Source organism: Anser anser (genome assembly GCF_964211835.1).
Source record: "Anser anser genome assembly, chromosome: 7".
NCBI lineage: Eukaryota > Metazoa > Chordata > Aves > Anseriformes > Anatidae > Anser > Anser anser.
Genome location: NC_139727.1, coordinates 7,383,514 through 7,396,647, shown reverse-complemented (window position 1 = coordinate 7,396,647; position 13,134 = coordinate 7,383,514). Strand labels below are relative to the sequence as shown.

Genomic DNA, 13,134 nt, shown 5'->3' with positions numbered 1-13,134 from the left:
AATAATTTAGCATTAACTTGAAATTAATTTATAAGATACATTATTTGTCACCACACACTGAACGTTTATAAAATACCTCATTGTCATTAGTATTAGGATAACTTGCAGGAAAAAAAAATACGTTTGCTATAGACTTAAAATGTTCATAAATACTTCTCAGAAATTGAGTGTGAGATATTAAATGATCATTTAGCAACTTTTCCTTTAAAAACTATAGCAGGGTCACGTTAGGAATAAAACACCTTTTCGTTACTAACAGCTGTGCAGCACAATCAAGGATTCTAGTTCAAGGCTGGTTAAAGTTTGGATATTAAAAGAATTCAGGGATGTACAGTAAATAACTTAGAAAACTAAATAAGAGAAACACATACAGAAAAAAACTTAAATTGTAATCCAAATATGTTGAAACAAGTGACATTTAAGAGTACTGCTCTGTACCCATGAACTGACCAGATAACGTGGTACTGGGAGATGACTGGGTTTGAACGTGCTAGCTTTTGGTAAATAATTCGTACTTTGTAGAGTGCCCATGAGGTGCTGAGAGTTGGTTTGTTTCAACAGAAAAAGTTAGTGACATGGTGTTACAGGCCAGATCACACTTCATTTAAGCTAGTTGCTCTGACCAATCTCTTTCACCAAAGATATTACAAGTTAAATCACTGTCCCAAAGCAAGGGCAAACAGGAAGCTGCCCAGTGATTAAAACTTTCTGGATAGAATAGTTGCTCATACATCGTTTTGGGAAAAGGTGTGGATTGGAGGCATTTCAGTGCAGCAAACACAGAAATGAAAGCAAGGTCAAGTCCAGTCAGCATGACTGTCAGTATTGGGCAATATAGACCTTTTTGGTTCAGCTCCAGTTAAAAAAAAATGATTTGAAGCAAGAAAATTGTTTCCCAATTTCTTTACTTTCCTGCATTTTTTTTTTTTTTTAAAGGAAAACTTCTTGGTATTGTTTGCAAATAAACAATCTTGCATCAGAAAACTTCACTGATCATCAACTCTCTATTAGACTAGCTTAAAAACCTGAATTCTAAACACTGTCTTCAGACAGAAAGGATTTCTCTGATTGCACAAAAAGTACAGCATGATGATTTCAAAAAAAGATGGGCTTTGGAGCTTGTAAAAAAAAAAAGGAGAGAAATATATAAAATAAGTGCTTGTCAAGTGAGATACCTTGATGCTACAAATGGCAAAGTGATTAACTGTAAGATACTATCAGACACTGAATATATACCAACATCCTCAGTGAGTGATACTAATGGAAAGACAGTTTTGTCTTTACACAGATGATTTGTTTTCATCACTGGACAATGTAAAATCTCTGTATTAAAAATTCACAAAGGATGCATCTGGAATCCTTTTATCTGTCTGTCTTCAGCATTTCTAAGGTGCCAATCACTATAATGTCTAAATGCATTAACAAAGTAGCTAGCTTTTTCTAAGTATTTATTCCAGAATAATTCAAGATCAAAACATCCTCCTGCCCAGCCACAGCAAGCCAACTCAGTGCTTTCTCACCAGAGCTCTGAGGTGCTCCTCCCTGTGACAGAGCCTGGATGTGGCACTCACTCCACTTTTGGGGCCCAGAAGCTGACATGAACACTGACTTACACAGACTACAGCTCTGGATACAATCTGAAATTACTTCATAAATTTTGGACTATGGTACAGCTGACAAACTCTGTGTGATAATGCACATGAATACCGAGCATGTACAGAGCTCAGAGTGGGAATGACTTTAAGTGAGTGTTCATACAATTTGTTGAATCAGACCCATCGCTGTTGGGCAGATCTTCAGTGTACTTTATATCAGCATTACCTCAGCAGAGTTGCCTCTCCTTTAAATTGGTATGAGTAAAAAGGAAGAATTATGTCCCATAAATTTTAGCTGTACTGACAGGTCTTTCCCACCTTAAATGAAAAATACTGGGCATGTCTTTTACTCCATGAAATTACTTCTCCATTATACTAGGTATTCATATTAAAAAAAAAGAAATGAAAAGAAAAGAAAAAGAAAAGAAAAAAGGTTATTCAAACAATTTCTTCTAGCCTAATACTTAAAACTGTATTTTGCTCTTAAAAATTTATTAACTTAATTTACACAAAAGGAGACTCTCTGCTTTGGAAAAAGTCAAGGATTCTTTGTCTCATTCTCATCTATTTCCTGCAATGATTTAGTGATAAAATAGACAAGAAGGATCAGATCTTCTCCCGGTATAAATTGCCAGCTGCAGACCTTGAATCATAAATATCTTCCTTTTCTATATTATTGTTAATGTTAAATACAGGAGATTCTAAGTTGTTACTTCTTAAAGAAGCATCAGTCATGATCTTGTGGTTCAGCCTGCAATAAGCTTTGTATTTAAAACATAGATTTAGCCATTTAGTTACAAACAATGAATACAGTTTATTCCTCCCTAAAGCATAATACTTATTTTTAGAATGCAGGAAGTTTTTTTTGTTTTGTTTTGAATAATGTATATTCATATGCAAATGACTTACATTTAAGAAGTCTCCTCAGGCCTGATGTTTAAAGTTGGAACTTGATTGAATTCCACTTACGTTCAGCGTCAGGGATAATTCAGTGATAATTTACCGTGTGCTGGAAAATAAAAAGGAAAAACTTAGACCTTGGAAAAATTGTGTTCTTCTCCTTGTATGTTTGACATTTAAATAATTGTCTTCCTAGTCATACTGGAGAGCTGTTCTCATTCTGCATTTTTCTGTATGTTTCCCTCATCAGTACTGGGATTTCACCATTAAAATTAGGGACAAATTTCAATTAGTCTGACCCTCATTATGAGAGCTATCAGGACTCTTTCGTGAACTGCCACAGCTCAGCACTGGCCTAATTCCAGCACTGCTTCTTACGCTTTTTCTCTTGGTTGTTCTGCTCTTTTCCTTAATTTTATTCTCTCATTTTTCATGTGCTCCTTTCTGCGTCATTTTCCCCTTGCAATTCTCATCACTTCTGCATCCTCCCTCTATCCTTTTTTTTCCTCTTGAATGAAGCACCTAACTTCCAGATCTCCTTTTCCCTTCCCTCTTATTTTTTTCTCTTAATATTTTCTTCTGATTGAGACCCTTCTTCTATCCATCAGCATTTTGAAAAAAGAAAGCCTAGCAAATTTCCGTTCTGAGACTTCCTTTAAAGAGACCATTTTTTATTGCAATTCAAAATACGCTCCCACTGATACTACAACTTCAGTCAACTCAAGGTCATAAAAAGTAGCTTATATATTTTACCAGTCTAGTGATTTCAAGTGTTTATTCTCAGCAGATGTAAGTCTGAATTAAAATTTCCAGCTCATGCCAGAAATCACAGGTATTGCTCCAAACAAATTACCCAAACCACTTCATGACGCTGTCATTCCAGGAAAACGGTATTTTGAGGTATTGTGTCAGAGCCCCAGACAAGAAACAATTGAAGCCCTGGTCATAATACTTTATGTACTCTCTAAAACTACTCTTCACTCCCAAATGTTCTTTGATTTTTTATGAATTATTCATATGTAGGTGCCTTCAGGGTGGACTTGTTGGACAACAGTATTCCAAATAAATATTTTAGTCAAGGATATAGGGTTAATTCTTATGGAAATGATGTAGGAACTTTGATGTTTCTGAAAAAAACAGAATGCTTGTGATTTCAAGGCTCAGTAGAAAAATAGCACTTGGCTTGCTTAAAAGCTTTACAATTACATAACGTGGACATAAATGAAAATGGAAGTACTTGAGGTTTTTTCGTGTTTTTTTTTTTTTTTTTTTTTTTTTAAAATGAGATTCCATGGAAGGTCTTCTCAACAATTGGCTGTGATTTGAAATACCCTTTTGCATGTGGAATTGCACACAGAGAAAGAAGGTGAAGTCAATTAATTACATGCAGAAATCAGGCCAGGTAACACTCATACCACTCCCTTTACATAATACAGAACTCTATGTGAAAAACAGGAAGCTTCCCAAAATTATTATATCAAAGTCTTGCCTGGGGTAAAGAAGCACAGCCCCTTTGTTATCTTGGGCACTTAAAGTGGTAGGAATTTATATATATAGCTAAACTTTTATTTCATCACTGATTAAGAACAAGAATCTCCAGGGAATGATTACTTACTGCTCTTGATTCCCCAAAAACCCTTGGCACAGCAGGACTGCACCCATACCTGGTTTACTGGATAAGTTCACCTGGGAAACCACAGGTTTCACTGGGAAGCTGCAGGTTTCCTATTAGCGAGGCAAAGCTCCTCTCAGTAACTCTGCACATCGTGGTTTCTTAAACACTGATTGCTCCTTGCTCTTAACCAACCCATACTTTTTGGTTTACAGAAACAGTATATTTTCTGCTCAGGCTTTTGTTCTTTGTGTGTTGCATGTGCTAACTCATTAGGAGTATTTTTATGTAATTCTCACCTATTTATGGATTCCAGCTACACCAAAAGGAAACTCAGCAGGTTGTTAGCTAAAAGCCACCTAAAAAAGGCAAATGGGTTGCTATCAGTGGCAGGGAGAGAGGGGAAGAGAGATTAATTGGGGTTTGCCCTAATCTTGACTCATTTTTTAATATTAAACTAATTCAGATAGTAAAAGTACTCAGATTAGCTGTGAGGCTGGAGTACCAATGCATAACAAAGATAAACGTGAGTCAGCTTGATGCTGTCAATTCACTTTTTTTTTTTAAGAACCACATGGGAACCAAGGGTTCAGAGCCACTCATGGTTCACTCATCCAGGACACCAACATGAAAGCTTCTAGGTATTGCACAGGCCTCTTTATGGTGGCTCTTACAGGTGAGAATTATGAACTAGAAGAGAAGCTCCACCTATATCCTGGTGAAGCAGCAGTGTTACCTATATCTCTTGCCAAGTTTATGAGGTGTCTACTGTGCCTAGGTAACTCCTCAAGAAGAATATTAGCCTCTGCTACAGGAAAAATATTGTCATAAGTAGGGCTAGGACTGATTCACCAAACCTAGCACTGCCTGACTGGAGAGAAGGCTGACCATGCTTTTTTTGGTCAGAGTTATCTACTGCACAGAAGGATGTTAAATCATGGTCTTATCTGCCTTTCTCAGGCTGTTTTAAGGATGAGTTTAGCAATTTACTGCATTTTTCAAAAACACGTTTTAAGCAAATGTTGCATCTCCCTGGGAAACTTCAAGGAAGTTGTACTGATATCAGGATATTTTATTCTGCATTTGGGGCTCACACAAGATTGGAGGATCTCAACATAATGCTGCAAACCAAGCCAGAAAAGTCTGGAGAGAACTGTAAGTTTCATGATTAAAAAAATAAAGCTCTCTCTTTCCCAATCCAAAAAATACTAGGCCTCACTAAGAAAACCAAGGAATGATTTGAAATTTACCCCACATTATAAAAACAAACAAACAAACAAAAAAACCACAGAAAACCCACCAAGGTTTGAGAAGAGTTTAGCTATTATTCCACCTCCATTATCTCAGGAACTTCTGCTTACCTGAGTCCTGAGAAAAAGCATGGACAAAGGGGGGGGGGGGGTGATTTCATTGCTTTTATTACCTCTTACACCTGTGCAGAGCAGGTGTCACGTATTCCCATTTTAGCATTCCCATTACACAAGGCTCAAAGAAGGAGCGTGTCTGAGGAAAGGTTTGTTAGCTCTATAAGACAGTCCTTGGTTTCTTACTCTCATGACTGCTTTTTCCACAGTCTTTCTGTATATTTATGTATGTCAGGTATCCCCTGTAAAGTTAGCAGGTAAAACTTAAAACTTTGTTTTTAAACTTTGTTTTTAAACTTCTGACACAAATGAGTTGGAAGAAATGAAAAAAAAATCATAACTTTACAGAGATGTCAAAAATACTGATAAACTCCTCTTTTTTTTTTTTTTTAAATGAGCATCAGACAAGCAGTGTGAAAACAGTCAGCACCAACCCTTATTTGCACCCAAAAGCACAGTTCTTGTTTTGCAGTGAGCATTATGCTTTTGTAGGATAAAAACATTACATTCAGGTTTCTAATGCAAAAGTTCTGCTAGATGCTAAAGAAAAGACCAGGGAGATCGAAGCCAGTGAAGTTCATTTCAGTTGCTCTTAGTTTCTTTTAAGTTCCTCCTTCCTATCTCTTCTCACTACTGCTGGTGCCTTTTTTTCCCTGCTATCCCCCTGCCCTACCTACCTTGGTGGCAGCTGTCGTACAGCCCCACGTGCCATGCTGCTCTTCCCTTCCAAAGTTGTACTGTATAAATAAACTCCAGTGTATAATAAACAGTCCAATACAGAGGGTGAAAAAATTCACCTTAAAATCATTGAATCCTCATCTTAACTCCTTTGTATTAGGTATTTTTGAACAGGCAAGGGAGGATGAAGGAAAAGGTTTTCTTGATTTTCTTTTTTTTCTTCAAGTCTGGTGCTTTAGACAAATTATTTCCCACAGTGCAAGTGAGATTTAAAAAAAAAAAAAAAAAGCACCCTACAGTAAAATTATAGGCAGTGCCTTTCTTTTTTATCAGATAAATTATTGCCAGCTGACTGATGAATCCACTCTGGAGAGGGCAACATGACACAGTTTACAACCTTAAGGATTACAGTAGTCCAGATGCTATCATCTTAATTGGAAAAACACAGTGTGGCCAACTGCCCATGTTAGAAAATGGAAGGTTGCATTATTATTATTATTATTCCTGTGTCTCCACCCCTCTCTTTTTCTCCATATACCCAAGAACTATTAGATTCTTTGTATGGTTTTCCTTAGAAATTGTATTATCACCACAGAAAGACAGCTTTTTTGAGACAACTTAAGTCCCACTGCATGGGAGCTCAGTGTTTTCATTCCTAGTACTCTCATTTTCCTATCAAAAAGGGGAAGATAACAGAAAAGCCTTTCCAAACATTCAGGTTCACCCTTAGAAAGAGCCTGAGCTTAAGCTCCCGTGTCAATAAAACAGTAATTACATCATATGTGATAGGTCACAAACAGTAATTACAGGGAGGGAAGGGAAGAGGGATAACAGGTAGCTAAGGTAACCATCCACGACTCAGGAACCTCCAGCCTGACTCCTCTTGCTCTCCTCTTAGCTTTGTGCCCAGAACACCAGTACAACAGTCTGGAGCACTTCAAAACTTTCTATGTAATTATCTCACACTACTGTCAGAGAAATACAATTTTCTATGTAAAGCACACTGACTTTCAGAAGCATCTGACAAAGCACTGAATTAAATCTGCAAGTCTCAAGCTAACACGCTGGCCATTGTTTCTTTTTCTGTCCTTGGGTGACCACTTAAATCACGCCGTGTCTCCTTTTCCCATCTGGAAAAACTCTTAGATTGTAGACCGTTTCTCACCAGGTTTGATCCTTTTGCGGGGAAGGTACAGTCACAATGCTTAACTCCATAATGTACAATAATTCCAGCTGCTTTTATGCCTGTGAAGCAGCTGGTGAAAATCCTCCTTGGCTCTGTCATTCCTCAGAGCATCCAGCATGGGTTTTCTGTTGTGCCATGGTCATTTTGGGATAGAACAAGAAGGCAGAAGAGGGGGTTGCTCCAATCTTTTGATGCAGGCAGCGATTTAAGGGAGTCCATTTACATATGTTTCAAATGCAGTTTTCTCTTCCAGGATCACAAAGAGAACAACACACTGCCACTGCTGAGGCATACCTATCATCCTGCCTCAGAGGGCAGGCAGCTAAAAGAAGCTTTGAGGATGGGGGTTTCAGGAGCATTCAAGGGAGTTTAGGAGGACAAACTTCTTTGATGTCTTGTTGGGATTTCTGCCCCCATATTCCCTAGGTACACTGAAAAACCTTTCCTTTATATTTTTAACTCCTTTTAGAATATGTGGAAGAAATGTTGCTTCTCACCCATCTTACATGAGATCAGAATTACCTGCTGGCATTTCCTAAGAGCAGATCCATCACACACAACAGTCCAAGTCTAGCCAATTGAATTGTACAGGTTTCTTTGTACAGAAGACAGAAAAGGTAGGAGAAAACAGTGGGATGTTCTGGGGCTGATAGGGCCATTATGAGCTGATGGAATTTTTATGGCTTCTGAAAGGAGCCAAACTGTCGGTGCTGGAGGCACTCTGGAGCCGTGCTTGCAGGGCAAAATGGAGATTAAAATATACAATAAAATCAAAAATAGGTACTGCAATTAAAATGAGATATGAGCTGTTAGAGTGGTAGAAAAAGGCTTAGTGTAAACAAAATAAAATTACATAAATAACATAACATAGCATAAAATAACAAATTAACAAGTCCAAGATGTAACGGCCTATGGATTTATCCCAGAAGTCATAACTCTGGATTACTCAGATCTACTGCAACCTTCATGCCTGGTTTTGTATTATTGTTGCTACAGTTTGTATGTAATATAACTGTGGATATGAAACAAGTTAATGTTTCTAACATTTCAAGTTCTCATGTCCTGAACTCAAAATGAGATACAGACTAGAGCTGAAAAAGGTAGAGAAAGAAGTTTTAAGAGGTGGAATGGTTTTCATACAAGTAATGAATACAGCTCTTCAACCTGGATAAGAGACAGCTGAGTGGGCGTATGATAGAGATATTTAAAACATGAGTGGAATGGAGAGAGTAAACAGACACTCAATATTCACTGTTTTTTTGTTTGTTTTTTTTTTTGTTTTTCCCCGTTACAAAGACTACAGGGCATCAGATGAAACCAGCAGATAGAAGGTTTAGAAGTAAGAAGTAGTATTTTGTCACTCAGCAGAGTTAAGTTGTGGAAGCCCTAACGAGGACAATGTAGGTGTTAAAATTTACATTTGTTTAATAAATGATAAACTCAGAAGAAAAATCCATCAAGAGCTATTGAAGAGGAAAGCAAAACGTTTCATCTCAGAAGGTTTCTTATCTGCAAATTGCTGAAGGCTCGGAGAGAGTTTGGAGAACACTTGCTTGCTCTGTTCTCGTTTTCTTCTGTAGGTGCTAATGGTGCTTTTGGCAGCAAATGAAAATCCCATTTAGTCCTTTCTAGTATCCTGGCTCAACATGGCTCTTCTCAGGTTCTGACGTTTCAACGCGTGAAGTCATTTGACCACTCTACAGTGGTGGTTGGTGGGTCATATTTCATGCTGACTTGAGAGGTAGCCTTTGGCACAAGCATGGAGTCATGCCTTCAGCTGCTGTTCAATGCTGCAGCTCATCCTTCCAGTGGTCACCATCGCAGTTGGCTGGTGGCAGGCGGCTGAGCTGCATTCAGCGCATGAACCCTTGAAGGGAGAGATGATGCCAACTGTGTGTGCAAACGCCCTGACATGTTGCACCAGAAGAACACAAGACAAGTCAAACATGACACTGAAAAAGAAGCTCTGAAATTTGATGAAACTGTTGTCCACATGCAGAAGTGAGGTTCGGCCAAAGGATGAGCAAAGAAGCTGCAGACCCAACTGTCTGTACAGAAAACATTTTACTAAGATAAATAAAAGCAGATAATCACGATAGATTACTGTGCCCTGTTCCTTATGGACGGACTTGGAAGTGAATAAACAAATATATATTCCTTAACATTTCCATATGCAGTAATGTAGGTAATGTTATTTAAGCTTTTCTGATCTTTTTTTTTTTTTTTTATTCTCACTGACCCCCTATATGAGGTCAAAAACATATCGTGTGTGTTCTAATTAACATATTGCTCAATCACTGAAAATATGTTTTAAAAAATCACCCCTGTTGGCACTACAAGACTGGACAGAAAGGTCATTGGGTGACAACGGTGAAAACAAGTAATCAGTGTGAAATGGAGTCGGGGGGACATCGTGCTCTCTGGGAGGAAGATGAACTCATGATAACATAATCAGTGCAGTGCTACTGTTTGGCTAGGAGGTACATTCAAATCAATTGTCTATTCTACAGCCAAACAATTTCCCCTTTTTTTGCTGCACTACGTTGCCAAGTAAATCATACTGCAGCATGTTGGTTCTCTTCACAAGATGTCTGACATCTGTGTCTGCATTAAAGATGCCAGCTTGATTTTCTGTATGAAAAACCGCAATAAATCCAACACTTCACACCTTTGCTTGCTGAATGATGCTGTGCCGTATAACTACTGGGATTTCCTTCTCTTTCTTATAAAATACCATAGATGAAACAAGAAAGATTTAAAATTAACTTCACAATTTTATATCCCTCAGTTAGGTAGATGATTATGAAGACCAACCATAGGCCAAATACTTCTTTTGTCATTAGCTGGAATGGGAAATATTCTAATTAGAACATCCAGAAAAAAAAAAAAAGAAGAAAAAAAGTTTTATAAGTTTAGCAAGCTTGGGGTCTTATGAAGTGCTTAAAAAGGAAAAAAAAATCTATGAAGAATTTTAAGTCAAGGAAAAGAAACGTGACATTTCTTAATTAGTCTGTCTCCTTTTCCCCATTGGGCAACTCGTCCTCTCAATATTATTTGAGTAAAAACTAAAGCAATCTGCAGGTGGCTTCTTGTGTCACATATACATCTTTGCACAGTCACTAGATGGGTGTTTGATTTGGCATTTGAAAACCATTCAAATTCAGAAAAGGAGGAAGAAATCACCCACCACCATTAAACATGGAGAGGAATCAGCAGATATTTTCCTTTTATTACAGCCTGTAAACACAGGCAGTAGCCTTTGATTTCTCTATCTACAGTGTTCTGTTAAGACCTTCTCCACTTATGGAAAGATGAATATTTGAAGCCTTTCACAACTGAATTCAGAGTGGAGCTGTAGAAACCTTTCAATCTGGAGAAACATATCTAACAGAAAATGGAGATCCTGTCTATTTACCTTCAACGAAAAAGAGACAGCTGCAAAACAGGGGGGGGGAAGAGGGGAAAAAGGGAGAATGAAAGAATCAAAACAGAAAAAAAGGCACATATAGGGAGTGGGAGAGATATGTCTAGAAAGGCAAGCCAAAAGGAGAGCAACAGTAGGAAGTATCTCCAAAGGTATTTTCTTGAAGCGATTATGTTTCCCAACTCTCCAACCATCTAAAGAATTTACCCTATTAATTTCTGTATTTTCCCTTTTCTTGTATATTGTCTTCAGTCCTTCATCCCTTGACTGGAACTGATGGCAAAATGGAATCAATGTAGATCAGACTTTGCTAAGTCTTACTACCTAAAAAACAATCGAAGTTAAAACTCAGCTGCTTTTCATAATCAAAATGAGATCTCTGACTAAATCCTCATGATCTCAGTATCTTTGCTCTGCTACTTATCATTCTGCTTTTTGCTTCCCCATTTCTTTCTTTCTCACTGTCTACCTTTTCTTTTGTCTTTCTTAAATATACCTACTTTCCCTTTGCTTTTATTTCCCTTCATGCTCATCCTGCTAAAGGAGTTTGGAAGTGGTAAAAACATAACTGGGAGTAAGCATCGTTAGAAGGGATATCAGAGCTATTAACTAATAGTCATTCACCAGGAGTGGGGCCAACAGCACGCAAGCATGGCAGACACCAAGGAAAAACCTGTGCCACTGTGATGGTTCTGTTACTGATGGCAATCTAGTGAGGATTTCTCTGTCCGACTGATATGTCCAGAGGTATCTGATAAATAAAGGCTTTAGCACATGAAGAGAGTTTACAGCCTTCTAAATGTTTTGGCATCTAAAACCAAGTACCCAGCTGCTGTAAACTGGCCTATTTCATGGACTACATACATCGCACAGGAGATGTATATAGATGAAGCAATTTTCAGTACATGGTAACATGAAATGTTACTTCTACAAGAAACAGGAATGATGACACATATTCTTCAATGCCATCTGCTGGCACTTTGCTTAATAGTGATTTCTTCTCAAATGTCTAGGTATAACATTCTTATAAAAATAGGTAACTGAAGATCTGTATTGTTTAGCTTTCTATGACTGGACATAGAGAAACATATCAGGTTTGCTTGTGACCAATGTTCCACTGTTACCTTACAAACTATCTGAAGGATGCTGCAGATATGTTTCACCGGCAAGGATGACTGAGTTATTTAGAGGTTCTATTCCATGCCAGGAAACCTAACTTTTTTCATTTTATTCACAAAACTTTCATGCTAGTAAGCATTTCGTACACCAACTGTACAGAAAGAATATTCTTTAATTGGCAAGCAAGGTGTCTGAGCAAATCAAATTTATGGGGGATTTTCTGAATCTATATAGAAAAGCAAAGAGGGTACTAATAATTACGACTAATGTGCTTGCAGTCGTTGCTTCACACAAAGCCATTTACTAGATCTTTTCCTTGCTCTTGCCAGTGTCTGCAAGCACAATGCACAGAAGGAACGCTGAGAAGGCCTGACAGGCTTTCTTTGCAGAGAAGAGTTGGTTGTGACATTACAAAGCAGAGATATATTTGTAACAGGACCAACAGCTGAAAAATACAGAAGACTTGTAAGAAGCTTAATGTGCAATAGAGCTTGATGCTAGGGGTGAAAGGGAGGGCACTGGACAACCAGTGCTTCTGATCTCTGCATAGTCTGCTTTTAACATAATGATAGATGATCCTCAATGAATTCCACTTATGGACTCCTGATTATACTTAAATTATTTCGAAAGCTTAGATTTATGTTAAATTAACACTTTCTCATGATTTCTAGAATAAGGCTGTCCAGTGCTGTCACAGACTCTAAATGAGCTTTTGCAGTATCTAGGGTTAGTCCTGTCTGCTCCATATTCTGTAAGAAATGAACCAGGATGCTATGTGGCTGTGATTGCTTTCATACTTCTCCCACATTAGAAGAGCAGCATATTAAGGTTACTTAATATTGTTGGCACTTACTGTATTCTTCCTTTTGTGTATTAATCCAGAATGGACATAATACAGACGACCTTCAAAGTGTCTGTCTATAAACCAATGCAAATTATTGACCTACTAATGTTTTACATTTTACTGAATCTGCATTCACTTACCATCATCCTTTTTAGAGAAGCTTTTATTTTTATTTTTTTATTTAAGTCAGCAGATTTAATCCAGGAGGAAGATGCAGCCCCAAGTCACAAGGGACACAACTAGGCTGAAATTTTTTTAGTAACACAAGAAGGTTCGCAATAGTTTGTGACATGTAGGATGTCATTCCCCATTTTCTTGCACCTTTTGTAGTTAGAATGTATTTATACCAATGTCTGCAAAGGGCAGACACTCACATGATTGTATTCACAGGAAATCTTACGATACCAGACCC

General features: G+C 37.8%; 1 long non-coding RNA gene across 7 annotated transcripts in view; it reads right to left on the bottom strand.

Moving 5' to 3' along the window:
- Positions 1 to 13,134, bottom strand: part of LOC310902288 — a 455,554-nt gene that overhangs the window by 138,069 nt on the left and 304,351 nt on the right. For 2 of the 7 annotated variants that reach the window (XR_014586615.1, XR_014586616.1), the window contains exons 1-2: positions 5,469 to 5,513; positions 2,505 to 2,604 (exon numbers count right to left, since the gene is read on the bottom strand). This is a non-coding gene — a long non-coding RNA (uncharacterized lncRNA). The other 5 variants (XR_014586617.1, XR_014586614.1, XR_014586618.1 and 2 more) reach the window with 5 other exon arrangements.